Here is a 15,452-nt window from a genome sequence, read left to right as displayed (position 1 = left end):
GTCATGGTTCCATTCCCGGTCAGGGACAGGGCATATGCCCAGGTTGCAGGCTCGATCCCCAGTAGGTGGGTTTGCAGGAGGCAGCTGATCAATGATTCTCTCATCATTGGTGTTTCTATCTCTCTCTCCCTCTCCCATCCTCTCTGAAATCAATAAATATATATATTTTAAAAAGAGTTAAGTAGAGATAGAGATTATGGTATTATTTGTATGGAGATGTTTGCTGATGCCTTGAAAATAGGTAAAATTTGTGGATGAAAAGGGACTACATGCTAACCTGAGTAACTCAGGGAAGGCCTGCATGGTGGCCTTGCAAACTCACAGACCTAAAGTAACCACAAAGGATGTCTGAAATTAAAATCTTTAAATTAAAAAGCAGTTTAAAGTGGGTAGTCATATCCTAGGCTAGTGGTAGGCAAACTCATTAGTCAACAGAGCCAAATATCAACAATACAACAACTGAAATTTGTATTGAGAGCCAAATTTTTTAAACTTAAACTTCTTCTAACGCCACTTCTTCAAAATAGACTGTCCCAGGCCGTGGTATTTTGTGGAAGAGACACACTCAAGGGGCCAAAGAGCCGCAGGTGGCTCGCGAGCCGCAGTTTGCCAACCAGGGTCCTAGGCCAATATCTTCCTTGACAAAGATCAACATGGGTCTTTATTGAGCCTATTGTCTTTTGCAACTAAGATAATATACCTGTGGGATGTTAGGGTAAGTTGTAACTTCCCTTTTCCAGACCCCTCAGGGTACAACAAATGGCTCCAGGGTGCAGATGACAAATTCCCTCATTGTTATTGTTATGGTGTTATTTGTTGACTGTTAACTATCCTATGCTCAACTAAGAAAAAAGAAGCATGTGTCTCTCATTTTACTTTTTATCCAATCCTAGAGGTACCCCCCCCTTGCTTTCTCCCACCTTCCTAATCTATCACCAGTGGATTTCATGTAAACCCACCATGTCTCCTCCTTTGATGGTAATTTATAAAAATAGGTGAAAAACTACCATTCTCTGGAGCATTATCTCAATACATTGAGATTCTGATTCCCTGGCAATTGTCGACAGTTTGGCTCAAATAAACTCACAAAAATGCTTTATAGGTTTGAATGCTCAGTTTGGCTCAAATAAACTCACAAAAATGCTTTATAGGTTTGAATGCTTTCTTACATTAACAAATTATAAAAGAAGAAATATTGAGAGCAACAACAAAAAAACTCATACTGGTCCATTACATAAAAAATAAGGTATAAAAGAGTCAACTTACAACTTACAGCCTTCAGAATCTGGCAGTAGACCTTTGAATTTAATTCAGTTCAACAACCAAGTACTTCTTTTGTCATCAAGAGAGAACAAGAAATAGAGACACACTCATTAGTCAAGGTCCTTGGTTGCAAATAACAGAGACAAAGCTTGGGTAAATTAGGCAGAAAAGGAATTTTATTGCAAGGATAGTGGATAATTCGACAAATAATTGGGAAGGCTCAAGAACAAACCTCAGAGATTGGGCAGAAGCTGAAGAAGGCAGATCTGCCAGAATTGCATCCAAGAAGATGCCACAGAAAGAATCTGATCTCCAGTACCAGGTCTGGGCAATAGAAGTTGCCACTGACAGTGTTGACAGGAGATGTACACTGTCACCACTTATGGAAGGCTCTCCAATTTGCTTCCTGTGTCTTTACTTTATTTGCTCCCAATTAAAATCTCAGGGAAAATATCCAATTGATTGAGTTTCAGTGAAGTGCCTGTAGTCAAGTGCCAGGAGCTAGGGAGGACGTGTCTATCTTTCTCCGAGGGAGTGAGTTCTAATACTGGGTCACCAGCAAGGACAAGTATCTACTGCTACAGTTGTTCTCTTCTTATATAGGCATTTAGCAAAATGTGCTAAATTAAATATACCAAGTTAAAGAAAATACTATTTTTTCCATAATATATCTTTTTTTACACTTTGACCATCTGATTACAGTTACACTCTGTTCAGTAGTTGTGAAGCCATTTTCCCTTCACTTCATCCTGCTGGAAATTAGTCTGTCCCTTAAGTCATAACACATAGATTATGCTCTCTATGAAACTTTCCCTAAATATTCCAATGATCTCCTCCTCTTGTGAGGTTTTTGGTGTGGTTTTTTTTTTTTTTTTGCCAACTTGATTATACTCATCCTAAAGACAATAAGAACTGTGCCTCATGTCTCTTATATACTTTGTTTGGGCTAATAGTGCATGCATAACACAACTGTTCAGTAGACATTAGTTAGGTGATTGAGGGAGGCAGTATTGTCAAATACATTAGCAAATAAAAATCAATTAATTGGACAATTTTTAATTCTCCCCCAGTAAGATTATAAAAGAGTTGATATTTTTGGATATGTTTTTTGAAAGAGCCTGACTTTCACTTTTAGTCCGGAAGGAAGGACTTTAAGGAGACTCCTTTGGAAAGGTTAAGGCACTGAACACACCTGCTTCCCCATCTGCAGGCTTCTTGTCTGATAGGGAAGAGGAGAAGATTGTATTATTAAGCCAGTTTGGAGTTTCATTGGATTGGACATTTTAATTAGTAAATAGAGACTTGTGTTCCTAGAAGGGACTAGTAAACAGTTTATGTAACATAAGTGTGATTAGTGTGATTAATAAAGTCCCTGTTCTGGGCCACATTTAAAGGGTCTGGGTGGCAGTTGTGGGGAAAGGGAAGTGAAGAATATAAGGGAAATTAGTTTTACTTGATAAGTCCTATTTCCTTAATGTAATGGTTACTTTTCTCATTAATAATTTAATATTCATGGTTACAGAAGTCTGTATTTGGAATTTGGGTAGAATAAAGCCCTTTTGGGATTATGTACCACATGATTCTTTTCTATTACCAACTGTATCTATTGCAGCTCTCACTGTCACCATCATCTTGTTCAGAGGTGACACCGTAGCTCAGCCCTTTGTCTACAAGCATACTGCATCACTTTTTTGAGGTTTGCCATATTGGACAGAGAGACTGAACTGAACCTGGGGTCCCTTGTTTCATTGAGCTATGATTCTAGCTCTAGAGGTCCTCTCCACCAAAGTCAACTTCCAGGATTCTGGCACAACCTTTTTGTTTCCTCTATTAATGCTGATTTCCAATTCTTACTTTGCTACCCAAAAAACTCTTCTACTTCCAAATTTCACTATTCAATTCTGAAAAGTACAGTCTATTTTAGTTATTCCCTATGTAAACTACTTCCCATGGCATGTTCAGATAGACAGTCATCTAATCAATGTTTGATCAAGAACTTAGGGCGTGCTCAAAGTGGAAGAATGGTTAGAGGTCATTAGGCCACCTGCTTTGATCATACTGTTGAGACACATGAAAGAAATGTGAGGTGTGTCACAGTCATTAAAGAGTTAAATGCTTAAGTATATGGATTTAATATAATAAAGCATGTCAATGTTATTTATCTAAAAACAACTCATATTTTCTTATAGTTCATTGTGTGCTTTCTTGACTGGAAAAAAAAGGAATGCATGGCAGCCCAACTTTCTGGAATACACATGAGTTATACCTTATCTTATCTATGCTTTCAGTATAATGATGACTTCTAATGGTGAGCTGTTCAACACCATGGTGTCATTTGTTTTGTGAAGCCTTCCCAGACCCCCATAGGACCTGTTGCACTTGCCTTGTCTTCATTTCTAACTATCCCTGCTTATATAATACACTCAACTTTCTGCGTACTGACTGCTGAGTGATAACTTTTACCTTGTTAACCTAGTTTCTTTAATCTCAGTGAACATTTCATATTTTTCTATCATCTTCATTGAACTGAAAGCCTCATAGTAGTAAGATCTATAATTTATAATATTTGTGATCCCTACAACTATATAATTGATTCCTGAATAAAATTAAGGATTCACTGAGTTCTTTGGAAATATATTTCTCCCTCTTCAATTACCTTAATAATCTACCCAGCATCAATCCTTGAGCTAATTATAGAAGCAAATATCTAAGGAGTGACAGGAATAGAAAGTAGTCCTGTGCTCCTTGATATGCATGGCCTTCCCCAGTGGAGAAGCCAAGGGTCTCATTATGTTTTTTGAAATTCATCCTTCAAGAGACTGGTCTGCTTGAAATAATTGAATTTACATGCATAACTTAAATCCTTCGCTTTTCTGATTCTTTACTTCAGATATCTCTCTCCCTGTGGCTTCTTTTTGTCATAACAAATACAGTCAAGTCTTATTTGAACATAGATGGATTGGCCAGGCAGATACTTGCTGGGTGACCTGGAACCAATTAACTGGATACATTAATAACATAATACTTGTCCTTTCAACCTTAAGTTTTAGAAGAAAGTGGTATAGTTCCAGTAAAACCAGCTAAAACTTCCATTTGCAGGTTTACATTCATGGTCAGAGAGACCTAAATTTTATATACTGATTCTGTTCTTTAGACATTACCAATTCTTTTATGCCTCAGATTTCTTATTTGTCAAATTATTATAACAGCATTTACCTTATTGGATTACTATAAAAAATAAATAAGGGAGTCATGTATCAAACACTTATACACCAAAATGGCAAGTGTACAGGGAGTATACTCAATACAGAATGACTACAAATAGTGATAAAACATTATAGTAAAATAAAATTATTTTTTTATCAGTTTATAGCACTACCAAATTAACTCTGAATTCTGTTATATATTCCACTTATATATTTTAATGTGTGTTCCATTTAATCTATTTTATTTGATCCCCTCCAGAAGTCATTCTAGACCAAGAGAATTAAGGCTTAAAATGGTCATCTCACAGTGCAATACACAGATAAGTTCTCATTGAATTGGAGAGTTGAAAGGTATATAATTTTATTACCAATGTCATCCAATAAGTTTAATAAAAATAACTGGAAAAAAATAAAATGGTAATCTAGGGTTCAGTTTTTTGTGACAGAGGAATAGCTTGTGTTGGATTAATTCTTGAGCAGATGATGATTAGAAACTTGGGAAAAGTATTTTAAAAGCATAGTAATAATTGACTCTGACAAGAATTATCAATAATGCTAAAATAAGGTATGAAAATTTGATGAGTTAAAGAATCCTATATAATAAAACCCTAATATGCAAATTGACCAAACGGTGGAATGACCAGTGGAATGACTGATCACTGTGACATGCACTGACCACCAGGGGATAGATGCTCAATGTAGGAGCTGCCCCCCTGGTGGTCAGTGTGCTCTCACAGGGGGAGCGCTGCTCAGCCAGAAGCTGGGATCATGGCTGGTGAGCGCAATGGTGGTGGCAGGAACCTCTCCTGCCTCCGCTGCAGGCAGACGGTAAGGAGCAAGGGGTCTCTGATTGCGAGAGCCCTGGACTGTGAGAGGGATGTCTGACTGCCAGCTTAGGCCCGATCCCCAGGGAATCCCCCCAGGGGGATCGGGCCTAAGCAGGCAGATGGACATCCCCCAACGGGTCCCAAACTACAAGGGCACAGGCCGGGCTGAGGAGCCCTCTCCCCCAAGTGCATGCATTTTGTGCACCGGGCCTCTAGTACTTATATAATCTCTTATCTCCCCACAAGATACTTTTTAATTACAAAGGGAAATCTATTTACTTCACATTGGAGAAACCTGGGGCATGGAGCCATGTCAACTAAGTAATCATTGTAGTGAGTTCCATTAGTCAGCTCTGTTCTAGATTGAAAGAGACTAAGGAGAAGCAACAACTGAACAAAACATTTGAACCAGAATTTGACTTTATTATAAAGGATATTATTGGAAAAATTAGCAATATTTGAATAATATTATATTATTATTAATTTCATGATATTGGTAATAATGTTGGTTATTTGTACTTAAGAAATGTACTCTGAATAAAGCATTTATTAGTAAAGGAGTATCATGTTGGAAAAATACTCTCAAAATGTTTAGAAAAATTCTCTATACATATATGTGCATTTACACATATGGAATATTTATAAATAAATACGTGGTTAGGATCACATTTAATTACAAAAGCCCAAAACATCTAAAACCTATGAGACATGCCTAAGAAGAATTAAAGAAGGCCTAAATTAATGGCAAAAATATGCCATGATCATGGATTGAAAGAGTCAATATTGTTAACATTTCCTCTAGTTGATCTACAAATTCAACAAATTCTCAATAGGTTAAATAAAGTTACAATACTTTTGGAAATTGAGTTGATTAAAATTTATATGGGAATAAAAAGGTGTAGAATACCCCTAGGTTATCTTGAGAAGGAAGAAAAAGTTAAAGTATTTAAGCTACCTTATTTTACATCTTACTACAAAGCTATTATAATTAAGAAATCAAATGTTATTGTAAAAACAGGCATATATTATAAAGAAAAAATAAAATTGAGAATGTAGATATAGACTCACATATATACAATTGATTTTTGGCAAAGATACCCAGGCATTTAGTAGGGAATATAGAGAGTCTTTATAACAGACTAGAGGCCCGGTGCACGAAATTCGTGCATGGTGGGGAGGGTCCCTCAGCTCGAACTGCACCCTCTCCAATCTGGGAGCCCTCAGGGGATGTCCTACTGACAGCTTAGGCCCACTCCCCATGGTTCTCTGCTTTCTGCGGACCTGCCTACTTGATGCCACCACAGCCCCTGGTGTCTGCTCTCTGCAGAGGCCTGCTTGCCCCTTGCTATGGGGGACTGGGGTGCTGCTTGCCCCTTGCCACCGTGGCAAGGGCTTAAAGGACTGGGGGACTCCAGTGGGGCTGAGGGGACTGAGCGCTGCCATCTTGTGGCTATGGGTGCTGCCATCTTTGTCACGGAGTGATGGTTATTTTGCATATTCTATCTTTATTAGATAGGATGGTGTCAGAACAATTGGGTAAACTTGTAGGAAAAAGATGAGCACTGATTTATATCTCACATCATATGGAAAAATTAATTTAAAATGGATTATACTAAAATATCAGTATTATGTTCATGACCTTGGGATAGACAAAATTTTTTTAGAAATGACACCAAAAGCACTAAACATAAAAGGAAAATGTGATACATTTAACTTAATCAAAATACAAAATTTCTCACTGTGAATTTTGCTTCATTTCTCAGAGCATACAAAAGGGAGGAGGCAACTCCTCTAAGACTATGATTGTGTAAACAGAAAGACACTGGTTTGGCTTCCATTGCTTGGTTTTCTATCATTATTGGAAATGGGAATTGAGATTTAGGTTAATTTCAGTTATTATGGAATAAAGTTATACTTTTACATACAACTTTTGAATTACTTTGATTACAAACATATTATTTGAGCTGCCAGAATCTGAGAAGTAAACATTTTGAGGAAAATGTGTTCAAGGAATACTATTTTTAAGCTCAGAATGTATAGTCTGTTTTAGGAGAAAAATCTATTCTGGATGTATGTGATCGGATTGCCTAAATCCTTGTTCCTTTCTTAATTAATATGAATGAGTCCCAGTTCTACCATTTACCCGGCAGTGAGTATGTGTTCAGAAGGCCTGGAAAATCTATTTTGATAGCTAACATTTCCATTTCTTAGGTGTTTAACAGAACTTAGCCGATCCATCATTTTTTTTTAGCATAATTTTCATAGCTGCGTTTTTAAGTATTTGTGTCTTTGTAGCAAAGCGATAATCTAAATTTAAGCCTTTACCATAGAGCTCAGCTGAAGTCTTGGTCATAAAAATTATTGTTTAAAATTTTCCCTCTATTTTATGGCTGAGTAATTTTCCATTGGGAAACTTTTTTATCTACTCACTAGCGTTCCAGTTGCAGGAAAAATCCTGCAATAGGATTTCCTGCTGCACTCTACCCCTGCCTCCGTTCCTCCCTTGTTGCCCGCTCCACCTTCTCACCAGCCCGCCTGCTTTTCCCTTCGCCCCCGGCCCTGACTTCGCTCCTCCCTTCTCCCCCCTCCCCCCCCCCCCGCTTGCTTGCTTCTTCGAAGCTTTACTCCCTTCTGCAGCTCTTGGCTTCTTTCGACGCTGTCTTGATATGCAAATTAGCCGCCATCTTTGTTGGGTAATTTGCATACTCGTCCTGATTGGTTGGTAGGCGTGGCTTGGCTGGTGGGCGTGGCTTAGGTGTAGCAAAGGTGCGGTCAATTTGCATATTTGTCTATTATTAGATTAGATTTATTGTTGGGCCCTTGGGCTGTTTCCAAATCTTGGCTTTTGTAAATAAAGCTTCAATGAACATAGAGATGCATATATTCTTTTAAATTAGTGTTTCTGGTTTCTTTAGATATATTGCCAGACATGGAATCTTTGGTAATAAGGCAGTTCCATTGTTAATTTTTTTTTTTTTGAGGTAACTCCATACCGCTTCCCACTGTGACTGCACCAATCTGCATTCCCACAAGTTGTGCACAAGGGTTCCCTCTTCTCCACATCCTTGACAATACTTGTTTGTTGATTTATTGATAGCCATTCTGACAGGTATGAGGTAATATTGTGGTTTTAATTTGCATTTCTCTGATGATTAATGATGTTGAGCATCTTTTCATGTCTACTGGCCATCTGTATGTCCTCTTTGGAGAAGTTTCTATTCAGGTTTTTTGCCCATTTTTTAATTGGATTGTTTGTTTTTTTTGTTTTTTGTGGTGTTGAGTTTTATAAGTTCTTTATAAATTTTGGATATTAACCCCTTATTAGACATATCATTGGTGAATATACTCCCCCATTCATTGGGTTGTCTTTTCATTTTGCTTATGGCAGTGATGGCGAACCTATGACACACGTGTCAGCACTGACATGCGTAGCCATTTCTGATGACACGCGGCCGCTGAGGCAGCCGCATGCCGAGAATGAAACATTTGCTGCTCCTGAGGATGAAACATTTGCGAAATAATGTTTTTTCCTCAAAGTGACACACTACCCGAGTTATGCTCAGTTTTTTGGCGAAGTTTGACACACCAAGCTCAAAAGGTTGCCCATCACTGGCTTAAGGCCATAAAAAAGAAGAAAATCTTACCTTTTGCAACAGCATGGATGGAATTGGAGATTATTATGCTAAAGGAAATAAGCCAGTCAAAGAAAGACAAATACCATATGATTTCACTTATATGTGGAATGTAATGAACAAAATAAACTAACAGGCAAAATAGTAACAGACTCATAGACACAGAGAACAGACTGACATGTCTCTGAGGGGAGTGGAGTTAGGGGGTTCTCGGTGAGAAAGATGAATGGCTTAAGAAAAAAACTCATAGATACAACAGTATGGTGAATACTAGAGGGAAAGGGGCTGGGAGGAGATAGAAAAGGGTAAAGGGGGGATAAATGTAATGGGAAGAGACTTGACTTGGTGTGGTGAACACACAATACAATATATAGACGATGTGTTATAGAATTGTACTCCTGAAAGCTATATAATTTTATTAACCAATGTTGCCCCAATAAATTTGATTAATGAAAGAGGAAAAAATCCCCTTTGTAATGTCCTTGTGACCTTAGACAAATTAAACTTTTTGAAATGTTCTTTACTCATTCATAAAGTATTTTTATTCTCTAGGCTAATATATTATCAGGGTTGATGCTCCCCCACCCATTCTTTCAGACCCTGGTCCTTGGACCTGGTTCTTTAGATTTGGGTTCTGGCCTCACTTACCTCCTTCTGCCAGTTGATAAGGATTGACCAATTCTTAACGTTCATTACCATTATTCTGTTCAGAATTGGGTAGTGCTTATCTCATATTCATTGTCCTCCATTATTTGCTCATTTTGTGAGAAGTCATTTGTTCCTCTCAGGAATCTGAAATGTTTTCTTTCGGGTACATAAAGCTTCCTCTGAGTCTCTACTTTCAGTTATACCCTTTCAGCTTATTTTTCAGATCTAAACTGTTCTGTGATGGGTATAATTACTTAGTAAAGACTGAATATCATTCTGGTTTTGAAACAATTAATTGAGGCAGTTATGTGAATCGTTTATTTTACATTTTATATGATGCAGGTTCAGCTCATGTGGCCTCAAGCCTTGGACTGTAGAGCAGTGAATCTGGTTTTAGATGGGTTCAATTATTTTGCCTTTTTTAGCGGCAAAACCAAATTTATGTTCCATTTCTGAAAGAATCTACAGCTTTCCTACATTCCTTCCTCCCCCTAATCTCCTCTCCCCTGCCAGGTATCAACACAGTTTCAATAGCCTGACTCTTATGGAGACACAGCCTTGTGAAGGCCAGTTCATATGCTTCCATGTGCTTTCTCATCAGTTCTCCCATTAGTATTCACAGCCCTTTGTGGGGTTGTCACATGGATAGTATCATTCTTCCTATTTCACATGAGGAAACTGAGGCTTCAAGGGATGAACTAATTTATCAAATGGAAACAAACTAGTAAGGAGAACATATGCACTTGAATCTGGATTTTTTAAAATCCTCACTCAAAGATATGTTTTCATTGATTTTGGAGAGAGAGGAAAAGTGGGGAGGGGAAAAGGAGAGAGAGAGAGAGAAAGAGAGAGAGAGAGAGAGAGAGAGAGAGAGAGAGAGAGAGAGAGAGAGAGAGATGAGAGATGAGAGATGAGAGAGAGAGTCATGCATCAGTTGATCAGTTGCTTCCCACACATACCCAGACCAAGTATGGAGCCTGCAACCTAGGTGTGTGCCCTGACCAGGAATTGAACCTGAAACCATTTGGCGGTGTACCGGACAATTCTCTAACCAACCTGACCAGGGCTAGAACCTGGATTTTTTACTCTTGGTCTAAGACCAATTTTTTTTTATAATCAATGTATTTTAACTAAATAGCAAAACAACAAATATAAGTAACTTTAAAAAAACCTCAATTAATAACATCTTTTTTTGAATGCAAAGGCAAATAATAATTACAACAATAAAGTCAAGACTCCTAGAGCCCTTTTAGTAAATTGCCTGGTTATACTTGTTAACTTCTTTCAGATAAATACATCTTATTTTTACCCTTTTATGTAAGTTCCTTTCTCACTTAGTCTTGCAAATAACATATTCTGTTCATACAAATAGAGTTAGAAACACTTGTGATTTTCTCCCTCCTCTCTCATAGTTCATTTTTTTTATGATTATGGCAACATTGACAGCTGTGTTCATTGCGATCTATGGCTGGCTATACCTTTAAGTACCTAGCTCTGAAATCCTTTTGTCCCTCTAGATTTGAAAAATTACACCCCCATCTCCCAATTCAAGACACTCTGCGACAGAGCTCTGCTGTCTGCAAGAATATTAGTTTTGAGAATAGGATGGCTGTTTGCACCGTACTCTCTGCTCTCTTGCCAGCAATAATCAAAGCGAGCTTGTATTTCTTTAATGACAAAGCCTCCCGGTGTGTTAATTTGGTTCTCTGTGACACTACATCTTGTCAGAGGAGTGAGAGAAATGGGAAAACATGCATTAATAACACTGTCAGCCAAGTGGTACATTTTTCTGTGAAACTCATATTTGGAAGGTGAGGGTCTTTGGCTGTCTCATTCTTGGGTTCTGAGAAAGCTGTGGACTCTTACTTTCTGTTGTGGCCAAGGGGAGACCTTTTCCACATGACTGCTCACTCTGGCCCCAAATTAATTGTTTCTCTGCAATGAATAATCAGTCTGCCATTAAGCACCACATCTCCCCAGTCCTCTAAATACGTATTCCCTATTCACAGAGGGAAGATGAGAGGGTTTCCCATCAGATAGACCTGTCTCTGACTGGCTCTGTGGCGGTGGGACAGTCACTCCAAACTCAGAACTCTCACTTGTCAAATAATGACCCTGATAGTTCAGTAGACTATTGGGAGGATTATGACAAATACCCAAATCGTTTTGCGATTATAATATTCACCCCTGCTCTTCTCAGTCCTGCAGCTGATTTGTGAAGCATCACAATAACAACTTAGCTTAGGGGTGACCGACCATGAACTGTAGTTCTAGGTTGTTTCAGAATGTGGCTAAAATGAAACCTGAGCCTGAGCGTGTCATGTCATGATAGTTCCTGAAATGTCGGCCCACTCATAGCGGGTATTTCACACCTGGGGGCTCTTTCAGGTTCCAATGATGATCGTTTTATTGACACTAAAGTCATGTGTGTTGCCAATTGATTTTTAAGACACGACCATTTCCCATGGTTTTACAGGCAACCTCCTTTTGCCTCTTATTCTAAGGCAATTCCTGTGTCTTCAAGCTTGTATTTTAGTATTGGGCTTCTTTATTAGATGGTAATGCTTAGCCCGATGGTGGTTGGTTCTAGAAATCATGATTCCTTTGAGTGAGCAACTGCCTCCCAATGAGCCTGCTGAAGAGGAACTAGCACTTTCCTTTCCTCTTTCCTCTTTTGTTCTCATCAAGGAGGCTCTGCGCTCACAGCAACCACTGGAGCCTGTCAGCACGCCCATCGTGCATCATGGCTGCAGCCCAGCCCAGCTGAGGGGAGCTCTTGCGGGAAGTTCTCAGGGCCTGGGTGTTTGGTTTGCCTCTTCCTGTTTGCCTTGTAGCTTTAAATAATGCGGTTGCTTCACAACCACTTGTTTTTTGCGTAGAGAACAGGGCATATTTTTCTAGCAGATAAAATGACTTCCCACCATTCACTCTTTGTTATTTCCCCTTTCTGAAGGGCGGGCTGATGAATGCAGGGCTATGTGTAATGCAGGCTTTCCTGTTTTCTGCTCTTTCTCCAGTGGGCTTGTCAGTCAGTCCTGGGCTTGGTTCTGGGGAGGATGTGGCATTCATGAGAAGGAGGCTGAAGAGAAGTTGTGTGCATTATCCTTCTCACAGAGCACACATTCTATTTCTGTACTGGTATCAGGCTCCAGTTAGTACTACCCAAGATGCTATGTTTCCAAGTTATGCATTGAGAAGCCAGACATTAATAAATGAAGAATAATAGAAATCCAGTGTTATAGCACAGCTTCATGGAATGTCATATCATACACCTCTGTAGGAACTCATTGATGAATTGTGATGCAGTGTGGTGGATGAGACACTAATCAAGTGTGAAACTGACTATGGGAGGGAAAAGTGTGTTTAGAATCTAGACTGTTTTGAACATTCAACTCTCCTGGTCCCACATTCTACACCTGAAATTTCTCTCTATATCACTGCTCTCATGTTCTTTGTTGAAGGCTCAAGATTCAGCCAGCTTTCTATCTTAACTTAGCTTTATACTGTCAAATCTTCACCCCCTTTCCACCTCTAGAGACATGATAATATCTAGTGGTTTCGGGGGGATAAACGGGAGGAGTTTGATGTTGGCCATCTGTCCCATACCAGTGGCGTTGGGTGGAAGTAATTGTTCGAGTAGCACATATAGTCATGCATTTTTTTCCAGTGGTGTATTTATAATGAAAAATTTTCAAAAATCTTAAAATTTTTTATCAAAGAGAGTTTCTACTTAGTTTTAATTTATTAGTCCTGAATGAACTAGAAATTAAGTATGGACAGGTAATCGATTCAGGCCATGGTTTGTTTGTTCTGTTCTGAGTCACCTTGAATAAAAGAAACTTTGTTTATATGATGAGAATTTAGAAGGTCCCCTGACTCAATATGTCAAACTTAGCCTACCTAGTTTTTCATCATAGTCATCATATAATTAATTTTGAAACCTATATGCAAATATTTTATTACAAATCAGCATCTACAGGGTGCTCCAAAAATGTATATATACTTTAACAGCTGATAACTCAATTTTGAAAATGAAACATACTTTAATGAACACTACCTTTATAATTATTTGAAGTGTGTGTATACATTTTTGGACACTATATTTCTGGACATAGATGGCAATGGAACTTGATACATATTGGGAAGTGACTAGGAGAAGGGCACTGACTGTAATGATGGTGTGTATTGGATGTACAGATTTTGCTTTACTACATCTGTTTCCAAAGGACCTGTCCCCTTGACATAATCTTAACAAGATAAATGCAGAGCCATAGTCAAATCAGGCCCTGGGTTTCAAGACCCCAGCTGGAGGATCATGAGTCAGCTACTGACGGTGCATCTTGAGTCAACCACTGACTGTGCACCTTGCAGCAGTGAAAAGTGAAAACTAAATCCCAGATCTCTTCAGAGGCAACAACTGCTTCTTTTATCACCCCTTGTGTAAAGAAGCTGCAATAACCAAGTAGGATCATCTCCTCTCGATTCCCTCTCTTCAGCTGGGAGGAAAATAGTTTGGGCCATTGGATCTGCCAGAGTAGATCCTGGGATTTGAGAACTAGAAGTCCACAATGTTAGAGAGGAGTCACTCTTTAGAGCCGCAGGTACTGTCAGGAGAAAGGGAAAGGTGTACAGGAAAAAAGAGTGAGAGAGATAGCATCTCTGAGACTGAATGCTCAATAGCTTCCTAAGTCCCACTTCTTGCCTGCAGAGACAAAACTCTGCATTAGGGAGAATGATCCCTACCATTTTCCACTGAGAATTTCACAGAAGCCACAGGAGGTGGTACAAGGAAGCCATACAGGAGTTTATCCACAACTGGAGGAACATGGACTTCAGAAAAGACACTTATTGTGACTTCATTCCTCCTCCTCATGTGACAACAGCATGGGATGTAGACTTTCACATATGGGGATGGGGTAGAACTGTGACAATATTTCAGGAAAACTCATCACCAGAGAATAAAACAACAAAATTTGCTTACTAACCCAAATCTATATTTTGGGCATAGTCTGCATTGTTATGTGGTACTGGGCATGGGGAGAGTTGATGAGTAAATTGAAGATGCTCTTCTTCCTTCGTTACTTGGAGCCTAACTGGGGATTTGAAACCTATATATATGAAAAATCTCATGGAATAAGAACAAGCAAACAATTTAAAAGAAATATTGTTAATACTTTGAATAATGGCAACAGAAGAATGTGAGAAGGTAAACATGGTTTTATTTCAAAAAAATTTGTTTGGCATTTCCCAAAACAGCAAAGAAAGCAGGAAATAGGAAAGCAGTAAAAGAATATAAGAATGAATGAGAAGAAGGGAACATTTAACTTACCTTTATTTCTCTCTTGAATTGAAATTTTGACCATTGAAAGGAAACTCTCTAACTTCACAGAGCCCAGTTTGCCCTTTCTTCTCTTCTGCAGTCATAAAAAAGTCACTGATTCTATCTTTTCTAGGAAGCCTGAGTTTATCATTCCAACTCACAGAGGTGTTTTCCTTTTCTGAAGTCCTTTCTCATTTGCCATTTTTTCCTATTCTGACTTGATCCTCACTTTTTTTTTTTTAATTTTCACCCAAGGATATTTTTTCCATTGATCCTTAGAAAGAGAGTGGAAAGGAGCCAGGGGGAGGGAGGAGGGAGAGAGAAACATGCTTGAGAGAGACACATTATTGGTTGCCTCCTACCTGCACACGCCCTGACCAGGGCTGAGATGGAATATGCAACCAAGGTACGTGTCCTTGACCTGGTATCAAACCCATGACCATTCCTTCCGGGGACCATCTCTCAAACCAATAAGCAAAACCAGCCAAGTCCCCACTTTTTTTTTTTCTTTAAGTACTATTGTTTTGGTGTTATTTTTTTAAAAATGTGTTTTTAT

Source organism: Eptesicus fuscus, chromosome 12, assembly GCF_027574615.1.
Source record: "Eptesicus fuscus isolate TK198812 chromosome 12, DD_ASM_mEF_20220401, whole genome shotgun sequence".
NCBI lineage: Eukaryota > Metazoa > Chordata > Mammalia > Chiroptera > Vespertilionidae > Eptesicus > Eptesicus fuscus.
This window is presented reverse-complemented; position numbering follows the sequence as displayed.